This window comes from Pongo pygmaeus, chromosome 21 (assembly GCF_028885625.2).
Source record: "Pongo pygmaeus isolate AG05252 chromosome 21, NHGRI_mPonPyg2-v2.0_pri, whole genome shotgun sequence".
NCBI classification, from domain to species: domain Eukaryota; kingdom Metazoa; phylum Chordata; class Mammalia; order Primates; family Hominidae; genus Pongo; species Pongo pygmaeus.
Window position 1 is genome coordinate 62,863,384 of NC_072394.2, and position 21,400 is coordinate 62,884,783.

Below are 21,400 nucleotides of genomic sequence, written 5' to 3' on the forward strand. Positions count from 1 at the left end.
AAAATGTTAAAATAATCAACATCATGTATCTGTCACTCATCTTCAACACTTACCATTCCCTGATAATCTCGTTTTGCGGTTACTCCTGCCCACTCCCCAACTAATGGTTTTAAGATTTACATGTATCTCTAAGAGATAAAGATTCTTGTTTTTACACATAGCTACAATAGTATTTAAAATATCAATAATTCCTCAGTTTCATTCACTACCTAGTCAGTGCACAAATTTCCCCAGGTACCTTATAAATTTTTCTTTTACATTTAGCTTGTTCAAATCAGAGTCTAAATAAGGTCCATACATTGCAATTGGTTGATAAATTTCTCAATATTTTTTATCTGTATTTTTCCTCATCTCTTATAATTTACTTGTTTATTAGTCTTGTGGAGTTTTTTGCAGTTTCAATTTCAATGCTTGATTCTCTGGAGTGTTATTTAATGTTCCTCTGTTCTCTGTGCATCTGTAAACTGATAGGGCTAAAGGTTGGAGGAAATTCAGAATAGAAACTTTGGCAAAAATATTTCATAGGTAGCATCAAAGGGTACATCACATCTGGATGCTTTTTTCTTCTTTTTGAGTGTGTGTGAGTGTGTGTGTGTGTGTGAAAGAGAGAGAGAGAGATGGGTGGGGAGAGAGACAAAGGGAAGAAAAATGGTAGAGAGATTGTGAGATGGGGGAGCAACAGAGAGAGTGGGTAGAGAGAGAAAGAGAGAGATTAGATCAACCATTGTTGATCACTGCATAAGACCTTAATTCAGTAAGTGTGACAATAGAATGCCCTTGTTCTGTCATTTATTTCTCATTTGTTTGGTGGAACATCTCTGTCAGAATAATTCTTCCAATTCAAGTCCTTGGTTACTCTAAGGTATAGTTTGTATAGGAAATTTAGGATAAAAACTTACATCTTTCCCTTTTATTTACTAATTTTCAAAATCACTTCCTGGCATTCTCCAGAGGTGACCAATCAGTTTTTATTTTCTTTTTTGTTTTCGAGGTAGAGGATGGTATTAGTAACTCATGGGTTTGAACATGTTTTATGTACTTCAATGGACTGTGATTATCGCTGGCCAATGGGAGCTGCTGCAGGTTGATTGTGACTTTGTCTGCTGTCAGACATGACACGATGTCTAGGCTAATCTTGTACATTTCTCGACGTACAACTTTGATTCAGCCATTTCCCCATGAGGAAACTGAACCCGAGAATAGCATCAGCATTGAAACTGGGGTTGCATTGTTTAAAACTCTTTTGCTTGCAAGTAGTAGGAATTCCAGCCCAAACTGCCCAGGCATAGTGTCATTCATTGGCTCCCATGATATAAAGAGGTGGGACTGGATTTGGGGGAAGGCTGACACAGGGGCTCAAGCCCTCCATGGGAGCTGGTGTCTCTCCCTCCACTTCCCTGCTGCATTTCCTTTAGGTGGCTCCAGGGGAGATATTGAAACTATTTAGCAACCAGGCACTGAGGATCCAGAAGGAACACAGGCCAAAGTATCGAGGGCTCCTGAAAGACCCTTGCTGTGCCAGCGTTACTTCTTCAGTTGCTGCATTGTGGGGAGATACAGGAGGACCAGAGGAGGGGCTGGGGTGACAGGTGGTAGAGGGAGAACTTGGAGGACCTGAGGGTGGTGGCTATTTGCCAGCAAGTATGGAGGTATTTTGACGTTTAACAACCAATTCAGTCTCCCCAGGGCTAGCTAGTCTAGTTGGTTCCATTCTCTGACCCGCTCTTTGCTCATGGTGGCCAGATGGCCATACTCCTCACATCCAGCCAAGAAAGCCAGGGCTAACCCAAGTCCAGAGAGTCACTTGGATGGACTGAGCTGGACCATGTGCCCGGGAATGAGCTGAGTTGATTAGCTCGTCCCAGGCTCCATTCCAGGAGCTGGGGCCAGAGCTGCACATGTACCAGGACTGAGCATAGGGAGGTGAAGACCGTAAATAAAAATTGGGGTTATGGCCAGGGGAAGGGGTACCAGCTGTGGCAGGACAGCACTATGTGCCCACCACAGAAGGGGCAGAGGACATTTGCACCTTATGTTAGTTTCAAGGTCAAATTTGCTTTTATGTTTGGTTTTGGTTGCAGAATATTAAGAATGTTAGGCTTCACATTGGTGTAGAGGTAAAAATTGTAGATGTTTTCAACATCTTGCCTTCCTATCTCATCAATTACACTAATCAGTGTTATTGAAAGAGAAGCAGTAGGAAACATTTTCCAACGTGAGTTGAAACACCAACAATCAGGACTGATGTGTATTTTGTGGGACCTAATGCGAAATGAAAAGGTGGATCCCTTGTTCAAAAGTTATTAAAAATGTCAAGACAGCAATGGCAGAGTAGTAAACCTGTGAGGCCCTGTGTGTCTACACAGCATTGCCAACAATATCTGGCCCACATTTCTTTCCTTAAATAGAAAGATCAGACAAGAAGCACCCTAAAATTTCAAGTGCTGAAATGTCTATATGAACTAAGGTTCAACCTCAATGTGGTGTGTACTCACCGTTGTGCACAGTTAGTGCAGTAGTGAGGAGGCCAAGCTCTGGCCTCTTAATGCTTCTATTTTTCAGTTCTCCCCACTCACTAGCTCTGTGGCCTTGGGCCAATGACTTCACTGCACCTCACTTTATCCTCTCCCTCTGTAAAATGCGAGAATAACATGATCTACCTTGTGGGATTGTTTTAAGGATTTGATATGAGATATGAAAATAATTTGAAATGAGATCATGGAAATTAATGTACTCAGAACGGGGCTGTTACAGAATGGCCACTCTACATAGGCTTTAGCTGGTATCTCAGTGACAAATGTTATAGTTATTGTACCTACGGCATGCATACACAATGTGTCATACATGTAGGAGTACTGCAGGTGATGCTGGAGCATGCCCCACACAGGTGCTTCCCAGTCTTGCCTGGCACATGGTTGAGAGAGGCACGTGTGTGCTTCATCAGCTTGCTTGCTTAGATAATTTTATCTGAGTAAAACGGAAAAAGCACTGAATTTTTAAAATGCACAATGCAGAGTTACAGCCTTCTTAACCAGTAAAACATGTTCAAGGAAATTAAATTATGCACAAAAATTGCGTGAGAATTTATTCGAAGTTCTGCACAAACACAGTTTAACCTGTGCTATAATTTGGTATATATGACATTTAAGCATATTGCTCTTTATTATACAGGTTTTTAAAAAAATAGTTAAAATACATTTTAAGAAAAAGAAATTTGAACACAATCTTGGCAGAACCTTGAACTTCTTACGTGTCCACAAAGGTCCTTGTGATCCTAGGATATGGGGCCCCCAGAGAAAGGCCTCATAAGTGAGTTCCTTACAATGGGCACCTGCTTTTCATTATTAAACGGTAAAAATAAAATCCCTTCCCAAACCCAAACTTGATTGAAACTTCATCTTAAAATAATGAAATGAAACAAGGAAGATATGTTTATCTTATAATTAATATTTACATTATAATCACAACTATAAGCTAATTTTAAAATAGAGAAAGAATAAACCAAGTTGACTTCCTTCCAATTCTTTTTTAATTGTGGTAAAATATATGTAATATAAAATGTACCATTTTAATCATTTTTTAGCATATAGTCAGTGGCATTGAGGACATTCCCATTGTACAACCTTCACCTTCATATATCTCCAAAACTTTTTCATCATCCCAAACTAAAGCTCTGTCACCATTAACTAACAACTCTCCATTCCCCCTTCCCCCAGCCCCTGGCAGCCGCCATGCAACTTCCCCTCCCTATGTATTCGACCACTCTAGGTACGTCATATAAGTGAAATGACACATGGTGGTCCTTTTTTGACTGGTGAGTGTTAATTTTTTGTAAAATTTTCCAAACCAGATTGTATGACAGCACAATAAAATATCCTTCCCTTTCTGCTTGACTTTCACAGAACTATCAGGAAGAGGACATTTTGTAGAGTCATTCAAGGGCTTCATTTAACGGCTTCATCAATTTTGCAAGAATATTCTTTAAATTTTTATGTGGAAATGAGTTATAGTAAAGTATTACTTGAGCACAGTGCATGTCTTCTGTCTTCATTCCAATCAACTTTCACATCTGGGTACTTCCATGTGGCCATCCTCAGATGCAGATCTAGAACATTGCCACCACCCAGAGTCTTCTCACGATTCTTTGCGGGTGTTAACTCCTCCTCACTCACAGGTCACCACTGTGCTGACTTTCCTTACCTCAGGCTAGTTTCCCCTCTTCCCCAACCTCATAGAAATGGAATTGTTATTGTGAGTTCTTTTGCGTCTGGCTTTTCACCCAGCCTGTCTGTCATCTGTGAGGCTCATCCTGGTGACTGTTCTTTGCAGCTCATTCATTGTTATTACTTTGAGCTATTTCTTGCTATGCATGTACTATCATTTATTTATCCATTCCTCTCCTGATGGACTTTTGTGTTGTTTTAATTGCCTGTTATAAAGATGCTATAACCACTCTGCCAAGAACATTTCTTAATTCAAATGATTTTTTCTTCGAAAATGTCTGCATTGTCACCATTCTTATAAATTCTCTTTTCGGTTCTTGTCTCTGCCGAAGAATCCTCTTGCGAATGCCTCTGCACAAGACTCTGTGTTTTCCAAAATCACAGTTATCTATTTCATAACACCATACATCATTTGTGAGATCTTTACACTTCCTTTGAAACCAATTTGTCTTGTCCTTTTAGATGCTGACAACATGAGCCTCCCGTGGTCGGAACAGGCTTGTGAAGGCAGTGCTGGGATGCACCAGGGCAGGAGCTACAGGTGAGTGGGCGGGGACATTTGAAAGGGGCTAATTTTCTCGTGGTCCTTTATAGGGGGATGTTTGTATGTTAAGACAGCTCTTTCTTCCCTATACAACTCTGTAGCTGGGGTTGAGTGCATGTAAACTCAGCTAACAAAATCTTCTTGCATTCAGTTTGAGGTCTATTGCTCTGCAGAATCCCCAGGCCTGCCACTTTCCTGGCACATCTTCTCAGCCTGTAGGCTCAGGCTGCAGTCTTTGATTAGTGGTGCATGTATGTGCGACGGGGACAGTTGTCACTGAAATTACAGACAGCTGAATGGTGATTTGAATTGCATGAGCATTAAGGCCTTCCTTAAGAGAGATATGCAAAACCCATGGTTTGATTCTCTTGAAGCATCGGGAAGGCCTGTATAGATAAATCCCTCTGACATCAACACAGCGCGGACACTCTAAGAACCTAATTTTAATGAATATACATTTTGACTTTCCAACTGCAAGAGAATGAGGGCAGATGTGTTTAGATCTTCCTAATTAATAGCCCAGGTTGACTGTACTTTTCTGTTTAATATAACTGATTTCATCTCATTAAGAGAGAGGTGGAAATTAGATGCATTCTCCACTTCCTGGTAAGAATATCTTCTTATTCTAAGCTGGGCATAAAAACCCATCATGGCATGCGTACTGGGACTGCTGTGTTCTGGGTGGAGCCACGTTCAGAAGACCTTGTCTGTAATGAAATGGGACATTTTTCTGTACTTAGTTCATAATCTTTGGGCAGCATTTGATCATTTGAAAAAAGTCACACCATTCACTTGATCAGGAGGCATCTGCAGGGAATGCAGGTTGGGCCTGAGTCCTGTTGGCCCAGGAACAGGTAGTTGTGGCGTCAGGCAATTTTTGTTGTTGTTGTTGATGTTGTTGTTGTTGTTGTTGTTTTTGAGACAGAGGCTCGCTCTGTCGCCCAGGCTGGAGTGCAGTGGCACTATCTTGGTTCACTGCAACCTCTGACTCCCCGGTTCAAGCGATTCTCCTGCCTCAGCCTCCCGAGTAGCTGGGATTACAGGCACGCGCCACCAAGCCCAGATAATTTTTGTATTTTTAGTAGAGACGGGGTTTTACCGTGTTGGCCAGGATGGTCTTGATCTTCTGACCTTGTGATCCGCCCACCTTGTCCTCCCAAAGTGTTGCGATTACAGGAGTTAGCCAATGCGCCCGGCCTGAGGTGTTTTTTTAGTCAGGTAATTGAGGTGTTTCCACCAGGACGAAGCTCCTGGTGGCTGAGAGGGACCCCACTGAACTCTCTGCTGACCGATGGGAGAGCATGCTTAGTGCTTAGGAACATTAGCACACACCTTGTGAAACTGATGTTTTTATGGTCAAAAAGGGTTGGATATCAGCACTTCCATAAGATACAGTGGACACTGGGACCCACATTTACTCTCAGTGACCCCCTACTCTGTTCCTTGGTGCTCTGTGTCCCCAGCTCAGCTGCTCCAGGCTGTGGCTTTCTGCTCAGCAGTTCTTGTTTTGTTACTGCTGTGGTTGCCTTGGGGTGAGAAAGGATTTGTATCCGCACACAGAGGAAGATGAGAAATGTCATATTTCTTTATTTCGTAAAAGACTGAATTAAATATGACTCTCAAACAGTATCTTGGCAGGCTGGTGGGAAATTCAATCTCAGACATTTTGGACTTCCTTGTGCCTTCCTTTTGGGGCACAGACATTCTGGAGGTTTTGGTGAGTTCAAGGGTGGCCGTGCTGTTCTCCATCTCTGGTGCTCACTACTGATGACCTTGCGCATGCTGTATCATTATTTCGAAAGATGATTTTATCTCAGTGTTTTGAATAAACATTTTCCACTGTGCTCCAAGGGCCTCCCAGTGGACTGATGGGTATTAGTTCCCAGATGTGGGTCTTTGTAGAGGTTGTAGGCCCCGTGAGGCAGGGGACCACACCTGTCTTAATCACTACTTCACCTCCAGAGCCTAGAACAGCGCCTGGTTCATAGTGTCCAGTAATTATTGAGTGATTGATTTAGATGGAAAAAGCCTCAGGGGTAACTGAATCAGGAAGTTTAGGATTTTAGGAGTAATCTGGATACAGTTCCTACTGGACTAACAGACAACTTAGGTAGAGAAAACATTGTTGAAATGTACTTACCTTATTCAGCAGAAAGAGACCTGAGGAATAATAAAACACTAGAAAGAAAATCAATAAAGAATTATCAGTAGACTTTCTGCAAGCAGTACATTTGTATAATTTATTACTGGATATATAACAATATGATCTCTTTTAAAATACACTTATTTCAGTATAACATACATAAATGTACATAAATAATACTTTGTGTAGTTAATGAGTCTTTACCTACTCAAAGGAAGAAAGAGAAGGTTATCAGAATCTGGAAAGCACACTCCTGCCCCCTCCCAAATACAGCCTTCTCAAAATCTAATTCCTATCAGAAGGTCTATCATTAGGAATTAATTCTGATTGTTGAACTTTATACACAATGCGTACACAGTGTGCTTTCTTTTGTGTTGGACTTCCTTCACTCATCATTATGTGTGGGAGATGCACCCATGTTGTGTGTGGTTGTAGTGTATTTATTTTCATTGCAATGTAATATTTGACTGAAGAAGAAGTCATGATTTATGCATTATACTGTTGAGGGCCATTTGGGATGCCTACAATAAATAACAGTGCTATAACATCCTTGTTCCTGTTTCTGGTGGATTCATGCAAACATTTCTATTGAGTGGAATTCTATTTAGGAGTGGAATTACTGGCTGACTTAGATCACATTCCCCAGAAGCAGAGTCTGAGATGGGTCTTACTGTGCAAGTGATTTACAGAAAGGGTGCTCTCAGGAGGAAGCTGGGAGGAAGCAAGGGAAGGAGGAGACAGCCTGGGAGAAGCTATGCCATATGTGGATTCGGGTAGAGTCCAGGGCAGCCTGATGCCATAGGGAGCTCTGGGGGGTGACCAGCACCACAGCATTGATCCTCTGAGGGCTTTGGTATCTTTTCATCAGCCAGACATTGGCTGGGTGTCATCCCAGAGGGGTGGGGATAACATTGTGAAGCATCTGTATGCATGATGGCTCCCATCAGCAAAATCATTCTCTGGAAAAGGTGTGGGACCTCAGCAGCTAACACTCTCAGGAACTGGGACATTGGTGCCCTGGCTCATAAAATGGCCTGGGTGGGTCACCAAGCATGTCTGCTACACTAAGGCAGCAAGGAGCCAATGGCCAGTATTAGCAGACATTGCTAGTGTTTGTATGGATAGGAACACCTCGAGCATCATAGGAGGGTTTCTATTGTTCCAACTTCTCATCAACACTAGGTATTGTCTGATTTTTCATTTTAGCTATTTTTTCCATTGTGCTCATTTGGCTAATAAGATACAGTGGTATCTTGTTGTGACTTTAATTTGCATTTTCCCGATGACTAATAAGGCTCCCTTTCCTTATGTTTATTGCCGTGTGTTTATATTATTTTAAGAAGTATCTCAAGAACTCTACAATTAGGTCATCTTTAATTGGGTCGTCTGCCTTTTTATTATTGTGTGGGTTAATTACCTATTCTGGACAGTAGTCTTCATCAGATATTTGCTTTAGAAATGCCTTCTCCATCATTATGGTTGTCCTTTTTAATCTTGTAACATGTCCTTTGCTCAACAGAAGTTCTTAATTTTAATGAAATCCTGTGTCATCTTTTTCCTTTTATGGTTTGTGCTATTATGTGCCCTATTTAAGGAATCTTTGTCTCCCCCAAGCCCATGAAGATATTGTTTTATATTGTCATCTAGAAACTTCATTTTAATTTTCACCTTTCATATTTAAAGCACCAAAGCTTTGGGAATAGATCTTTGCCTATTGTGTGAGGCCATATCTCTTTAGTCATAAATCAAAGAACCCTATGTATGTATGGTCTGTATCTCATTTTTCATTTTATTGGCTCTGTTTTCTATTCCAGTAGTTCTCAACCGGGGGTAAATTTTTCCCCCACCAGGGGACATTTTGCAATTTCTGGAGTCGTTTTTTGTTGTCACAAGTATGTGCAGAGGCTGCTACTGGCATCCCATGGGTAGAGACCAGGGATGTTGCTAAGCAACCTACATCACACAGGATACTCCCTAATAAAAAAACCATCCAGCCCCAAATGTCAGTAATGCTAAGGTTGGCTAAGAAACCTGGCTTATGCCTACATCAAGGCCACAGTGTCTCACTTGTGGCTGCACAATCAGCCCCTGCTTTTGGTCCTGTGACCTGTAACTCTGTGATTCTTTCCAGGCATACTTGGCACTGCTTTTTTTTTTTTTTCTATGTAAATTTTTGAATCATTTTGTTAGTGTCCAAAAAAAAAAAAAACAAAAAAACAAAAAAAAAAACCCTGCTGGGATTTTTATAGGATTGCCTATAATCTATACATCAACTTGAGGAAAACTGGCACCTTTCCAATAAGAACTCTTATAATCCACAAACATGATATATCCTTCCGTTTACCTAGGTCTTTTATATTTTCTATGGTTTTTTTTGTTGTTGTTTGTTTTTCTTTATAGCAATCTAGCAAGTCTTCTGTTAGATTCATTCCTGGCTTTTATACATTTCTACTGATATTGTAAATACTATTCTTCAATTTCAGTTTCTAGTTGCTTGTTACTGGCATTAAAATGAAATGACTTGTATATTGACATGCACGTAGCAGTGATGCTGAATTCTCTTAATAATTGAATTAGTTTGTGAATTCTTTTGGATTTTCTACATAGTAGTAGATATGAGAGTCTTTTTCTTTTCATATTTTATTATATTGATTGATTGCTTGCTTATTGTCCTGGTTAGGAGCTCCAGTACAATTGTGAATAATGGCTGTGCCCAGGCTGATTTTGAACTCCTGGCTTTAAACAATCCTCCTGAGTCAGCCTCCCACAGTGCTGGGATGACAGGCGTGAGCCACCATACCCAGCCTTGTTTTCTATTTGAATGTATCCTGTATCTTCCTCTATATTCCTTTTATTCTACTTCACATTTTTTGGTTTTTCCAAATGTAATTTCTCGAGATTGATAGTCAGACAACTGATCTCTCAGCTTTCTTCTCTCCCACATAGGCATTTAAGACCATGAATTTTCCTCTAAGCATGGCTTAGCTGCATACCACACATTTTGATATGTTGATATATCATTGAGATGTTGGTAAGTGTGTGTATGTGTGTAAAATGTTTTACATGTATTTTAAAAGTATGCAAATTCTACAGCTGTTGGGTGACGTGTTCTACACATGCACATTAAGTCAGGCGTGTCAGTCAGAATGCATGAATCTTCTGTATGTTTTTCTGGCATTTTGTCTGCTTATTCTATTAATTCCTTAGAGAGGTGTGTTAAAATCTATCATATTCATTGTAGATTTCCTGTTTCCTCTTTTATTCCCATCAAGTTTTGTCTGATATATTTTGAATATATGTTAATTAGGTATATGCAAATTTAAAATGATCATATTTCTCTGATATATTCCTTTGCCACGATGAGACATCCCTCTTTATTTCTAGCAATGCTGCTTTCTTTAAAATTGATTTGCATATTAGCCTAGGAAACCACCATTCTTTTGATTACTGTATGCATGCCTTTTTTCCCATGTTTTAATGTTCAGCCCATTAGTATCCTTATGTAGAAAGTGTGTCTCTTTTACATCATACATTTAAAAAAAATCTAATCACACATTCTTGCTTTTTAAACTGGAGCATTTAATCCATTTGCATGTTATGCAAGTACGAATATATTTGAGTTTATAATTTTGCTATTTGTTTTTTCTGTTACCTGTTCTTCCCTTCCTTGCTTTCTTTTATATGGACCAATGTTTTCATGATTTTGTATTCTCCCCTTTTTACCTTGTTATACATTCTTTTGCTGTTATTTTAATAGGTAAACTAGAAATTATAACATGTATTCTTGAGTCACTACAGTGCCTCTGTCTAATCTAATTAGCACTTTTACCACTTCTCAGACAATTCAATTACCCTAGAACACTTTAACTTCATTTAACCCCTTTACCATTTGTGTTATGGGTATATTTTATTTCTATATATATATATTTCAAGCACCACAAGACAGCATCATTCTTATGATTCAATACTCTGAACAATTCTTGAGATCCATATATCTATGTACATTTTTCTGTTCTCTACATCTTCCTGAATTTCTGTGCAGGATCATTGTATTATACCGGTGGACATCTTTTTAATATCTTAGTTAGGCCTGCTAATTTTTGTTTATCTGGAAGTATGTCTATTAATCTTCACTTTTCAATGATATTTTCACTGGGCATAGACTTCTAGGTTGGATATTAGTTTCTTTAACCACTTTAAAGGTGTCATTTTTTTTTTTTTTTTTTTTTTTTTTTTACTGGTTTCCACCATTTCTGTTGAGAAGTTAACTGTCATTATTACCGTTTACTCCTTTGAAAGTAATGCCTCATGTGGCTTTTCTCCTTAAGAACCTAAGTGTGGCTACTATCACATGAGCTCTAAATAATTTTTTTTTTAAAGAGAGGAGAAAAAAATAACCTAAGTGTGGCTTTGTTTTCTTATATCCTGCTTGTCAGTTTTATTGTTACTTCTTTGTGATAAAGTGGGTTTTTTTTTATCTGGTTGCTTTTCAGTTTTTCTTTATCTTAGATTCTCAATTATTTCATTAAGATGTCCCCAGGTGTGGTTTTCTTTTTATTTAAACTTCTTAGAGTTCATAATATTTTTGAATATATAGTTCTATAATTTTATCAGTTTTAAAATATTCTTGACCATCACCTTATCAAATAGGGCTCCTTCCCACCTTTATTCCTTCATCTCTTTGGGGACTGTAGTTAATATGTATATTTAGTATTATAATCATGTGTATTTTCTATCATTTTTCCCCTTTTGCACTTCAATGTGGGTATTTTTCTATTCTATCATCCAGCTCATGAGTCCTCTTTTTAGTTCTATCTACTGTGCTGTTAGACTCGTCTATTGAGTATGTAATTTCAGTTACTTAATTTTTGAGTTTTAAGATGTCCAGTTTCAGTTTGAGACTCTAATTCTCTACTAAAACTCCCCATTTTATTATTTATTTTCTTGTATATGTTAACCGTAGTTCTTTAAAAATCCATACCTTATGACTGTAATGTATGGATCATCTATGGATCTGCTTCTGTTGTCTGCTTTTTCTCTGTCTTATTGTATGGTATACATGCTAATTTTTGAACTTTTTCTTGAATGATGGTGCAGAGCCTGTCTACAGTATTATAATCTTCCAGAGAAGAATTTTATTTTATTTGAGTTTATATCAGGCAGTTATATCAGGGGAAGACCACTCAGGCTAATCAGAATTTGGTTGATTACTTCAGGACTGGGTTTCTACTCTGTAAAACAGGGTCTTTTTTCTTCTATTTGCTGCTTTCCCCAGGTATACCTCTGAACTTCACTTTTTCTTTTTTAGCCCTGTAAGACTGCTGAAAGCCATGCTTAGTTTCTTTGACATCTAGAACCGTTTTGTGCTTGTCTTTGTAACCTTTCGCTAGTCCCCACTTACACATTGGCAAATATCTCAAGGGGAAAACCAGAGTAGAAATGCTGGGCTTGTGTCTCAATGCTTGCCTTCTCTCCAAGATCTTGGACCTATGTATCCTGGTAGCCATCATGTCCTTGAATATAACCTTCATCTCCCATCCCTATAAACTGCCAAAAGCTCTGCTCAGCTCCCACTTCATGCTTGGCTTTCTGCTCAGGTTCTCAGCCTTTTGCCCATATAACTTGCAAACTAAATAAACCTCAAAGTGAAAGCAATGTAGAATACTCGCCTCATCTAAATAAGTTTTCTTTTTCTCCAGGATCTTGGACTATCTGTCTTTGTTTGGTAGACCTTTCTCTAGCCTTGAAAATAATACAACCATGTAAAATTCACCTTTTTATTGTACATATTTCATCCAGTTTTTTTGTGTGTATGTTTTCACAAAAGATTTGTCTTGCTGCAGACTAGTCCTTTATATTATCAACCAGATGACAAAATATATATCTTAGTCACTTGATATCCTATTATAAAATAACATCCTACGTATCAGTTTTTGTTCTAAGCAACAAAAAAGCAAAGATTGTTTTTGTTCTAAGCAACAAAAGCTGACTCTGGTTAACTTAAATTAATTTTTTTTAAACCATCTGGGATTGGCATTACCATGACCTTCATTGTGTATCTGAGGCTCTGAGGCTCTAGAAGGTTGAGTAATAGGCCCAAGGTTGCAGAGGTAATAGGGAGTGATGTAGGGATCCAAACTGATGCTCCCCAGCTCACAGACGCCATTGTGTCCTGCTACTCCCCAGTGACAAGGTAGTTTCACACACAGTTGTAAGAAATAATGCAGAGAAATCTTGCATACCCTTTTTTCAGCTTTTCCCAATCTTGCAAAACTAGGGTACAAGTATATATCAAGACAAGGATGTTGGCATTGACACACTCAACTGACTTCATTGATATGGCACCAATTTACTGTGCACCTTGATATAGACTGAATGTGTCCCCTCAAAATTCCTATGTTGAAATCCTGACCCCAAAGGTGATGATCTTAGGAGATATGGATTTGGAAGTTGATTAGGACATGAGGGTGGGGCCTTCATGAATGGGGTTAATGCCCTTATGAAAGGGACCGCAGAGAGCTCTCATGCCCTCTTTTCTCCATGTCAGTGGCAGTTTGCACCCTGGAAAGGGTCTTCACCAGAACCAGGCTGTGCTGACATCTCGATCTTGAATTTCTAGCTTCTAAAACTGGGAGAAAAACCTGAAGCAGGTTTTAGAAACTAGAATCCTTCTTCCCCAAAGCAAGCCATGACACCTAGAAAGGTCACTCTTACCTCTTCCCTTCTCCCCTGAAGATCCTCATTGTCCTTCCTCATACCCGGGGCAGGGGGCGGGGGGTGGGGGAGGAACGTTTTGCAGAAACACAGAAAAGAATCTGAAAAAACCGGCCTTGCTGAAGATCCCCCCAGATTATTACTGTTAGATCATACCCATTTTGTTCCATTTTACTTTTCCACAAATTAATTTTTCATCAGACTTAGCATAAAAATACATAGTTTTCCCTGGGTCTTTGAATATTCATTTCTGGAGGCTCCTGTGTCATATTAACCTTTATAAAAATAAATGTGTTATGCTTTCTCCTGGTAATCTGCCTTTTGTTACAGGGTTGTTGGTCAAGACCTTTGCCATGGGTGAGGAAAAGGTACTTTTTCTTCCCTACATGTGGGTATTTAGTTCCCTGTAATTTTATGCCACGTGTAGATTCTTGTGAACATCACTTCAGTCCAGAAACAGCAGATCCATCATAAGGTCCCTTGTGCCACTTTGTCATAGCCACACCACGTGCTTTCCTTGTCAGACTCTGGCAACCATGGATCTGCTTCCCATCTCTAAAATTTTGCCATTTTAAGAAAGTTATATAAATGGAATCATGTACTATGTAACCCATTGAGATTGGTGTTTTTCACTCAAGGTAATTCCCTTGAAATCCAACCAGGTTTTCTCACGCATCAGTAGTTCACCCCTTTTCATTGCTGAGAGGTATTCCACAAGAGTTTCCTTTCAGGATCGCATAAGATACACTATGTTGAAAGCTTAGAATGGTGACATTATATGTGCCTACTGCATAATGGGACATCCTGTAATGGGAGCTGGTGCTTTTCCTCTATGCAGAAACATGATGTAATTTTTAAAAATTGAGTTCAATTCCACATGCAACTTTAGGACAGAAGAGATCAAGTTACCCTGGAGTAAGTGTTCAGTTATGAACGGTATTGGGAGGCTGAATTGAGATGCCTCCCTCTCCTGCAGATCTGAGAAACACTGGCTTCAACAGGGCTTTAAGAAATAGATCAACACGGAATTCCCCAGATGAGAGAGGCAGAGCCAGCTAGGGAGGGAGAGAGAAGGCTGGCTGGGACCTGGGTGAATTTATTAACAACTTCAAGATGAGGTTGTGTCATTCAAAGAAGGTTTGCTGTGCTCAGGAGGCTGTGTATAAATCCCACTGGCAAATACTGGGAGTTTCATTTAGAGCCTCTCTGAGGGGTGGAGAGAACTTTAGCCATGGAGGCAATCTGGCCAGAGAGGCAAAGCCCATCAGGTGAGGCTGATGCATCTTCCTAACCCAGTGACTTTAAACATTGAACACCCCTCCCTCTTCCTGTGTCTATTCCAGGCTCCCCAGGCTATGTGCTGATGATTTGTGGTATCCCCATTGTCTGCCTGCAGGGAGATAATGCAGGAATCATAGGGACTTTGAGCATCCTGTGCTCAGCATGAGTTACTTCTCATTCTAAAATCAAACAATGATGCTCTGAATACAAGTTGGCTCCTTATGCCTACCATGCAGGGGCAATCTTTTCAATCACCATGATAATTACTGGACATTTTGCTGCCATTTATTGAACACTTATTAGGTGTCAGTCTCCCCATGAAGTCCTCTGTGCATATTATTTTGTGTTAATCCCCATTCCAATCCTATGAGGTAGGATTGAGAGAGGGGATTAACAATCCACAGTGTGCGGGTGGCATCACTGGGATTTGAATCTAGGGTGGGTTTGATGCCAGAGTCTGTATTCTTGACCACAAAATGACAGAGATGAGTTACTGTAAGTTAAAAATTGGCATTTGGAGCTTATACTTCAGCTGTAAAAACTTGGCATATGTGGGGTTGCCATTGTGAGAAGGATCAGCTCTTGATGTGCTGGCAAACCAGCATCTGTAAAGTCTGCGACCACAGTCTGAACCAGGGCACATTTGTAGGCTAAAGAGGACAGTAGAAATCATGATAATGTTGTATAACAATGATGGGGGTCATTGTTTAGAATGAGCTCCATTTTAGATGCAACAGACCAACCAGACCGGAATGGATTCGCCCATGCTAAGTGCCATGTAATCAAACTGACTCATATGGACCAGTTTTCCAAAAAACAGGAGATTCCCAGCAGCAGTTGGAAGAAGCCCCATATGTCTGAACCAGCATGATACAGAAGTTCCCTCCATTTTGACCTTATAAGGAAAGTAACTTGTAATGCCCAATCTACTTTTTATTCCTTTTTTCAGCCATAAAGGCCATCTCCTTTTCTCAGCTTACAGGATCTTCTTTCTAAAGCTTTAGATGGAATGTTGCCTGACACATGACTCACTAATGAAAGCCAGTTACATCTCTAAACTAAATTGGTGAGAATGCTACTTATTTTTTTTAACAACAGTAATAAGAGGAAGAGTAGAATAACTAAAACTTAGTAAATGAATATTTGGGTCAAGTGCTGTTCTATGTGCTTTACACATGTTAACTCATTAATCCTTAAAACAAGCCTTTGAGATAAAAACAATGGCACTAGCTGCATTTGGTAGATGAGGAAATGGAGGCACATAGGGGCAAGGTGACTTGGTGACTTGTCCAAGTCATACAGTGGTGAGGAGCAGAACTGGGATTCAAGCTGGACTGCCTTGGTCCAGAGGGCACATACTTCACTGTGGATCTGTGCCATCCCCTCCATTATTCAGGGCCGCCATGGAGGAGCTCTGGGCCTCTTATGCTGGGTGCTGGCCTGGCCATCCTTTGAGGGGAGGGGGACACTGCCAGGCTCTTGTTGCAGAGAAGGAAGACTAGATGCCCTGCAGTGTCTGGGAGGACTTCCAGCTGCCTCTTATCAGGTGAGGAGGAATCATTTGATCTGTTGAAATGAGTTTGGGCCAGTGAGGGTTACCCAGGTCACAAACTCTGGTTAAGTAGAAGAGGATCTAGTGGGAGCATGAGAACCCTGCTTGGAAAATGGCAAGATCAAGGGCAGAGCTAGGGTCCAGGTAGCAGGAGCTGGCACCAGGCATCTCAACTCAGTGTACCTGGTGGGAATCAGGTTAACTCTCCCTATCTTGTGTCATCTTGGCTAACAGTCAGAATATCTGGGAGTTGGTGGAAAGAGAGCTCATGAGATTGCCCCAGCTTGAGTTCCAGTGCCCCTTTACCCCAATACTGCTAAGCAATGAAGCAACGGCAGGGCATCTTGACTTATAGCCAGTAACCAGCCCACCCCCCCAAGCAATGGCAGGGCACCTTGACTGACAGCCAGCCTACCCCACTAAGCAATGGCCGGGCACCTTGACTGATAGCCAACCTACCCCACTAAGAAATGGCAGGGCACCTTGACTGACAGCCAGCTTACCCCACTAAGCAATGGCAGGGCACCTTGACTGACAGCCAGCCCAGTGCACTAAGAAATGGCAGGGCACTTGACTTATAGCCAGCCCATCCCACTAAGCAAAGGCAGGGCACCTTGACTTATAGCCAGCCCACCCCACCAAGCAATGGCAGGACACCTGATTTGCAGCCAGCCCACCTGACTAAGCAATAGCAGGACAACTTGACTTGTAGCCAGCTCACCCCACCAGCAATGGCAGGATGCCTTGACATGGAGCCAGCCTACACTACTAGACAATGGCAGGGAACCTTAACATAGAGCCAGCCCACCCCACCAAGCAATGGCAGAATACCTTGACTTATAGCTAGCCCACCCAACTAAGCAGGGCACTTTGACCTCCTGCCAACTCAAGACCATACACAGTGGGAGAGGGGCAATTTCCCCAAAGGGAGATGGGCATTGTGCAAAAAGTAGGGAAATAGATGTTGGGGTAGCCCAACCCAAGCAAATCCCCTAAAGAAGTGTGTGGTCCACAGCCACCATATTGGGTAAAACAGGGGAGGCAAGTGCTTTGGGTTGTGGCTGCAGAAGAGGAGAAACAGTCCCTAACGTTCTGCCAATTTACCTGTTAAAAGTCCTGTGTCTCTTCAATGGGTCCTTGCAGTCTCTAGGGAAACTCAATTTCCCATAAATGATGGTTAAAACAATAAAACAATTTCATCAAACTTGGGCGTATTACATTTGGCTATCTTTAAAGTAGAAAAAAGTCTGGAATCATCCATTTTCCCTCTCATTACCTTTAATTTCCTTGCCATCATTTTTTTAAAACCAAGTTAAATCCATTAAAAAGTCAATGAAAATGAATGGGTCTTTACTGGACATGTCACACAATGTCCCTTTATGCAGAAATTGCCCGAAAAATTGCCAAAGAATTTACCTCCATAATTGGGATGTCTCTAAAAGTTTAAGAAAGTGCCAGTTTGTCAAAAAGAAAGGTAAAGGGAGATGAAATAAGTTCAAAGGTATTTCAAAAGGAAAAGACTTCAAATGGGAAGTTTCCAAATGATTCCTTTGGTCCTAAGGATAAGATATTTGTGCAGAGTAGTCGGCTGGAGGTGCTGGTCCCTCGACACTGCTGTGTGGAGGTGAGACCTGTGAGTGCTTGAAGAGAGAGAATGCCAGTGTGCATATCTGCATCCAACAAGGACAGGGGCCAACATATTTTATTGGGAGCAGTTGCTTTTAATTTTTGCAAGGCTTTGAAATTACCAAAAATGGGATGCTTTTGCTCATCATGAAATGGCTAAACTTTGCAGTGAAGGTGTTCCAAAGTAATGTTCCCGAAGAGAATGGACGGAGCACCTCCCTGACCTGCCCCTGCAAGTCCTGCTGACTCTTCTGCACAAATATCTTTTCCTGCAGTCTCCTCCCCACTGAGAAATCCAGCAAGGCTGGGACTCAGCAAGTGGCTTAGAGCTGTGAGATATGAGACTTCAAGAATGAATGTTGTGTAAAAAGAACTTTTGGTGCATTGGTCCCTGGAAAAACACAGTTCTGCATAACGTTCTATTTTTATAAAATGAATTTTTCTGTGGTCAGTTAAGAGAAACCCATTTGAGCCCTTAGCATTGTGTACATTTGTGTATTCAGATCTCTTGGGAACCCTACACAAAATAAATTCAGATAACTTAGTGAAATTCAGTCTCTTTCAAATATATTGAACAATATACCCTTTGTTCCAAGGAATATACTTTTTGGAAATGCTCTTTTTCCTTTTTTTTTAAGTTTAAGTTCTGGGATACATGTGCAGGATGTGCAGGTGTGTTACATAGGTAAACATGTACCATGGTGGCTTTCTGCACTTATCAACACATCACCTAGGCATTAAGCCTAGCATGCATTAGCTATTTTTCCTGATGCTCTTCCTCCCCGCATGACCCCTCCCCCGATGACAAGCCCCAGTGTGTGTTGTTCCCTTTCCTGGGCCCATGTGTTCTCATTGTCATCTCCCACTTATAAGTGAGAACATGTAGTGTTTGGTTTTCTGTTCCTTCAGCAGTTTGCTGAGGATAATGGTTTCCAGCTCCATCCATGTCTCTGCAAAGGACATAATCTTGTTCCTTTTTATGGCTGCATAGTATTCCTCAGTGTATATATACAACATTTTCTTTATCTAGTCTATCATTGATGGGGATTTCAGTTGACTCCATGTCCTTGCTATTGTGAATAGTGCTGCAAATGAATGTATGTGTGCATGTATCTTTATAATTAATATTCCTCTGTGTCTATACCCAGTAATGGGATTGCTGAGTCAAATGTTGTTTCTGGTTCTAAGTCTTTGAGGAATCGCCACACTATTTTTCACAACGGTTGAACAAATTTATGTTCCGACCAACAGTGTAAAAGCATTCCTATGTCTCCATAGCCTCACCAACATCTCTTGCTTCTTGACTTTTTAATAGTAGCCATTCTGACTGGTGTGAGATGGTATCTCATAGTGGGTTTGATTTGCATTTCTCTAGTGATCAGTGATATTGACATTTCTGTAGTGATCAGTGATGTTGAGCTTTTTTTCATATGTTTGTTGTCTTTTGAGAAGTGTCCGTTCATGTCCTTCACCCACTTTTTAATGGGGTTGTTTTTTTCTTGTAAATTTGTTTAAGTTCCTTGTAGATTCTGTATATTAGCCCTTTGTCAGATGGATAGATTGCAAACTTTCTTGCATTCTATAGGTTATCTGTTCACTCTGATGATAGCTTCTTTTGCTGTGCAGAAGCTCTTTAATTAAATCCCATTTGTCAATTTTTGCTTCTGTTACCAATTGCTTTTGAGGTTTTCATTATGAAAGCTTTGCCTGTGCCTAGGTCCTGAATGGTATTGCCTAGATTTTCTTCTAGGGTTTTTATAGTTTTGGGTTTTACATTTAAGTCTTTAATCCATCTTGAGTTAATTTTTGCATAAGGTGTAAGAAAGGGGTCCAGTTTCAATTTTCTGCATATGGCTTGCCAGTTTTCCCAGCACCACTAATTAAATAGGGAATCTTTCCTCATTTCTTGTTTTTGTTAGGTTTGTCAAAGATCAGATGGTTGTAGATGCGCAGTTTTATTTCTGAGTTATTCTGTTCCATTGGTCTATGTGTCTGTTCCTGTACTGGTACCATGCTGTTTTGGTTACTATAGACTTGTAGTGTAACATGAAGTTAGTGGCATGATGCCTCCAGCTTTGTTCTTTTTGCTTAGGATTGTCTTGGATGTACAGGCTCCTTTTTGATTCCATATGCATTTTAATGTAGTTTTTTTCTAATTCTGTGAAGAATGTCAATGGTAGTTTAATGGGAATAGCATTGAATCTATAAATTACTTTGGGCAGTATGGCCATTTTCACAATATTGATTCTTCCTATCCATAAGCATGGAATGTTTTTCTTTTTGTTTGTGTCCTCTCTGATTTCCTTAAGCAGTGGTTTGTAGTTTTCCTTGAAGAAGTCCTTCACTTTCCTTGTTAGCTGTATTCCTAGGTATTTTAAGCTTTTTGTAGCAATTGTGAATGGGAGGTCATTCATGACTTGACTCTTTACTTGTCTATTGTTGTATAGGAATGCTTATGATTTTTGCACATTGATTTTGTATCCTGATACTTTGCTGAAGTTGCTTATCAGTTTAATAAGCTTTTGGGCTGAGATGATGGGGTTTTCTAAATATAGGATCATGTCATCTGCAAATAGAGACAGCTGACTTCCTCTCTTCCTATTTGGATACCCTTTATTTCTTTCTCTTGCCAGATGCCTTGGCCAGAACTTCCAATACTATATTGAATAGGAGTGGTGAGAGAGGGCATCCTTGTATTGTGCCAGTTTTCAAGGGAATGCTTCCAGCTTTTGCCCATTCAGTATGATACTGGGTGTGGGTTTGTCATAAATGGCTCTTATTATTTGGAGGTATATTCCTTCAATACCTAGTTTATTAAGAGTTTTTAATATGAAGGGATGTCGAATTTTACTGAAGGCCTTTTCTGCACCTATTGAGATAATCATGTGGTTTTTGTCTTTGGTTCTGTTTATGTGATGAATTACGTTTATCGATTTGTATATGTTGAACTAGCCTTGCATCCTGAGGATGAAGCCAACTTGATTGTGGTAGATGAGCTTTTGGATACGCTGCTGGATTTAGTTTGCCAATATTTTATTTAGGATTTTGCACTGATGTTCATCAGGGATATTGGTCTGAATTTTCTTTTTTTGTTGTATCTTTGCCAGGTATTGGTATCAGGACTATGCTGGTCTCATAAACTCATAAAATGATTTAGGGAGGAGTCCCTCCTTTTCAGTTGTTTGGAATAGTTTCAGAAGAAATGGTACCAGCACCTCATTGAACCTCTGGTATAATTCAGCCATAAATCCATCTGGTCCTGGGCTTTTACTGGTTGGCAGGCTATTTATTACTGCCTCAGTTTCAAAACTTGTTTC

At 40.2% G+C, this 21,400-nt stretch overlaps 1 long non-coding RNA gene across 1 annotated transcript in view; it reads left to right on the forward strand.

Moving 5' to 3' along the window:
- LOC129022111 (uncharacterized) overlaps nt 1-21,400 on the forward strand; it is a 195,283-nt gene that overhangs the window by 42,996 nt on the left and 130,887 nt on the right. The window contains exon 3 of the long non-coding RNA XR_008496229.2: nt 4,686-4,764. This is a non-coding gene — a long non-coding RNA (uncharacterized LOC129022111). The remainder of the gene's footprint in view (nt 1-4,685; nt 4,765-21,400) is intronic.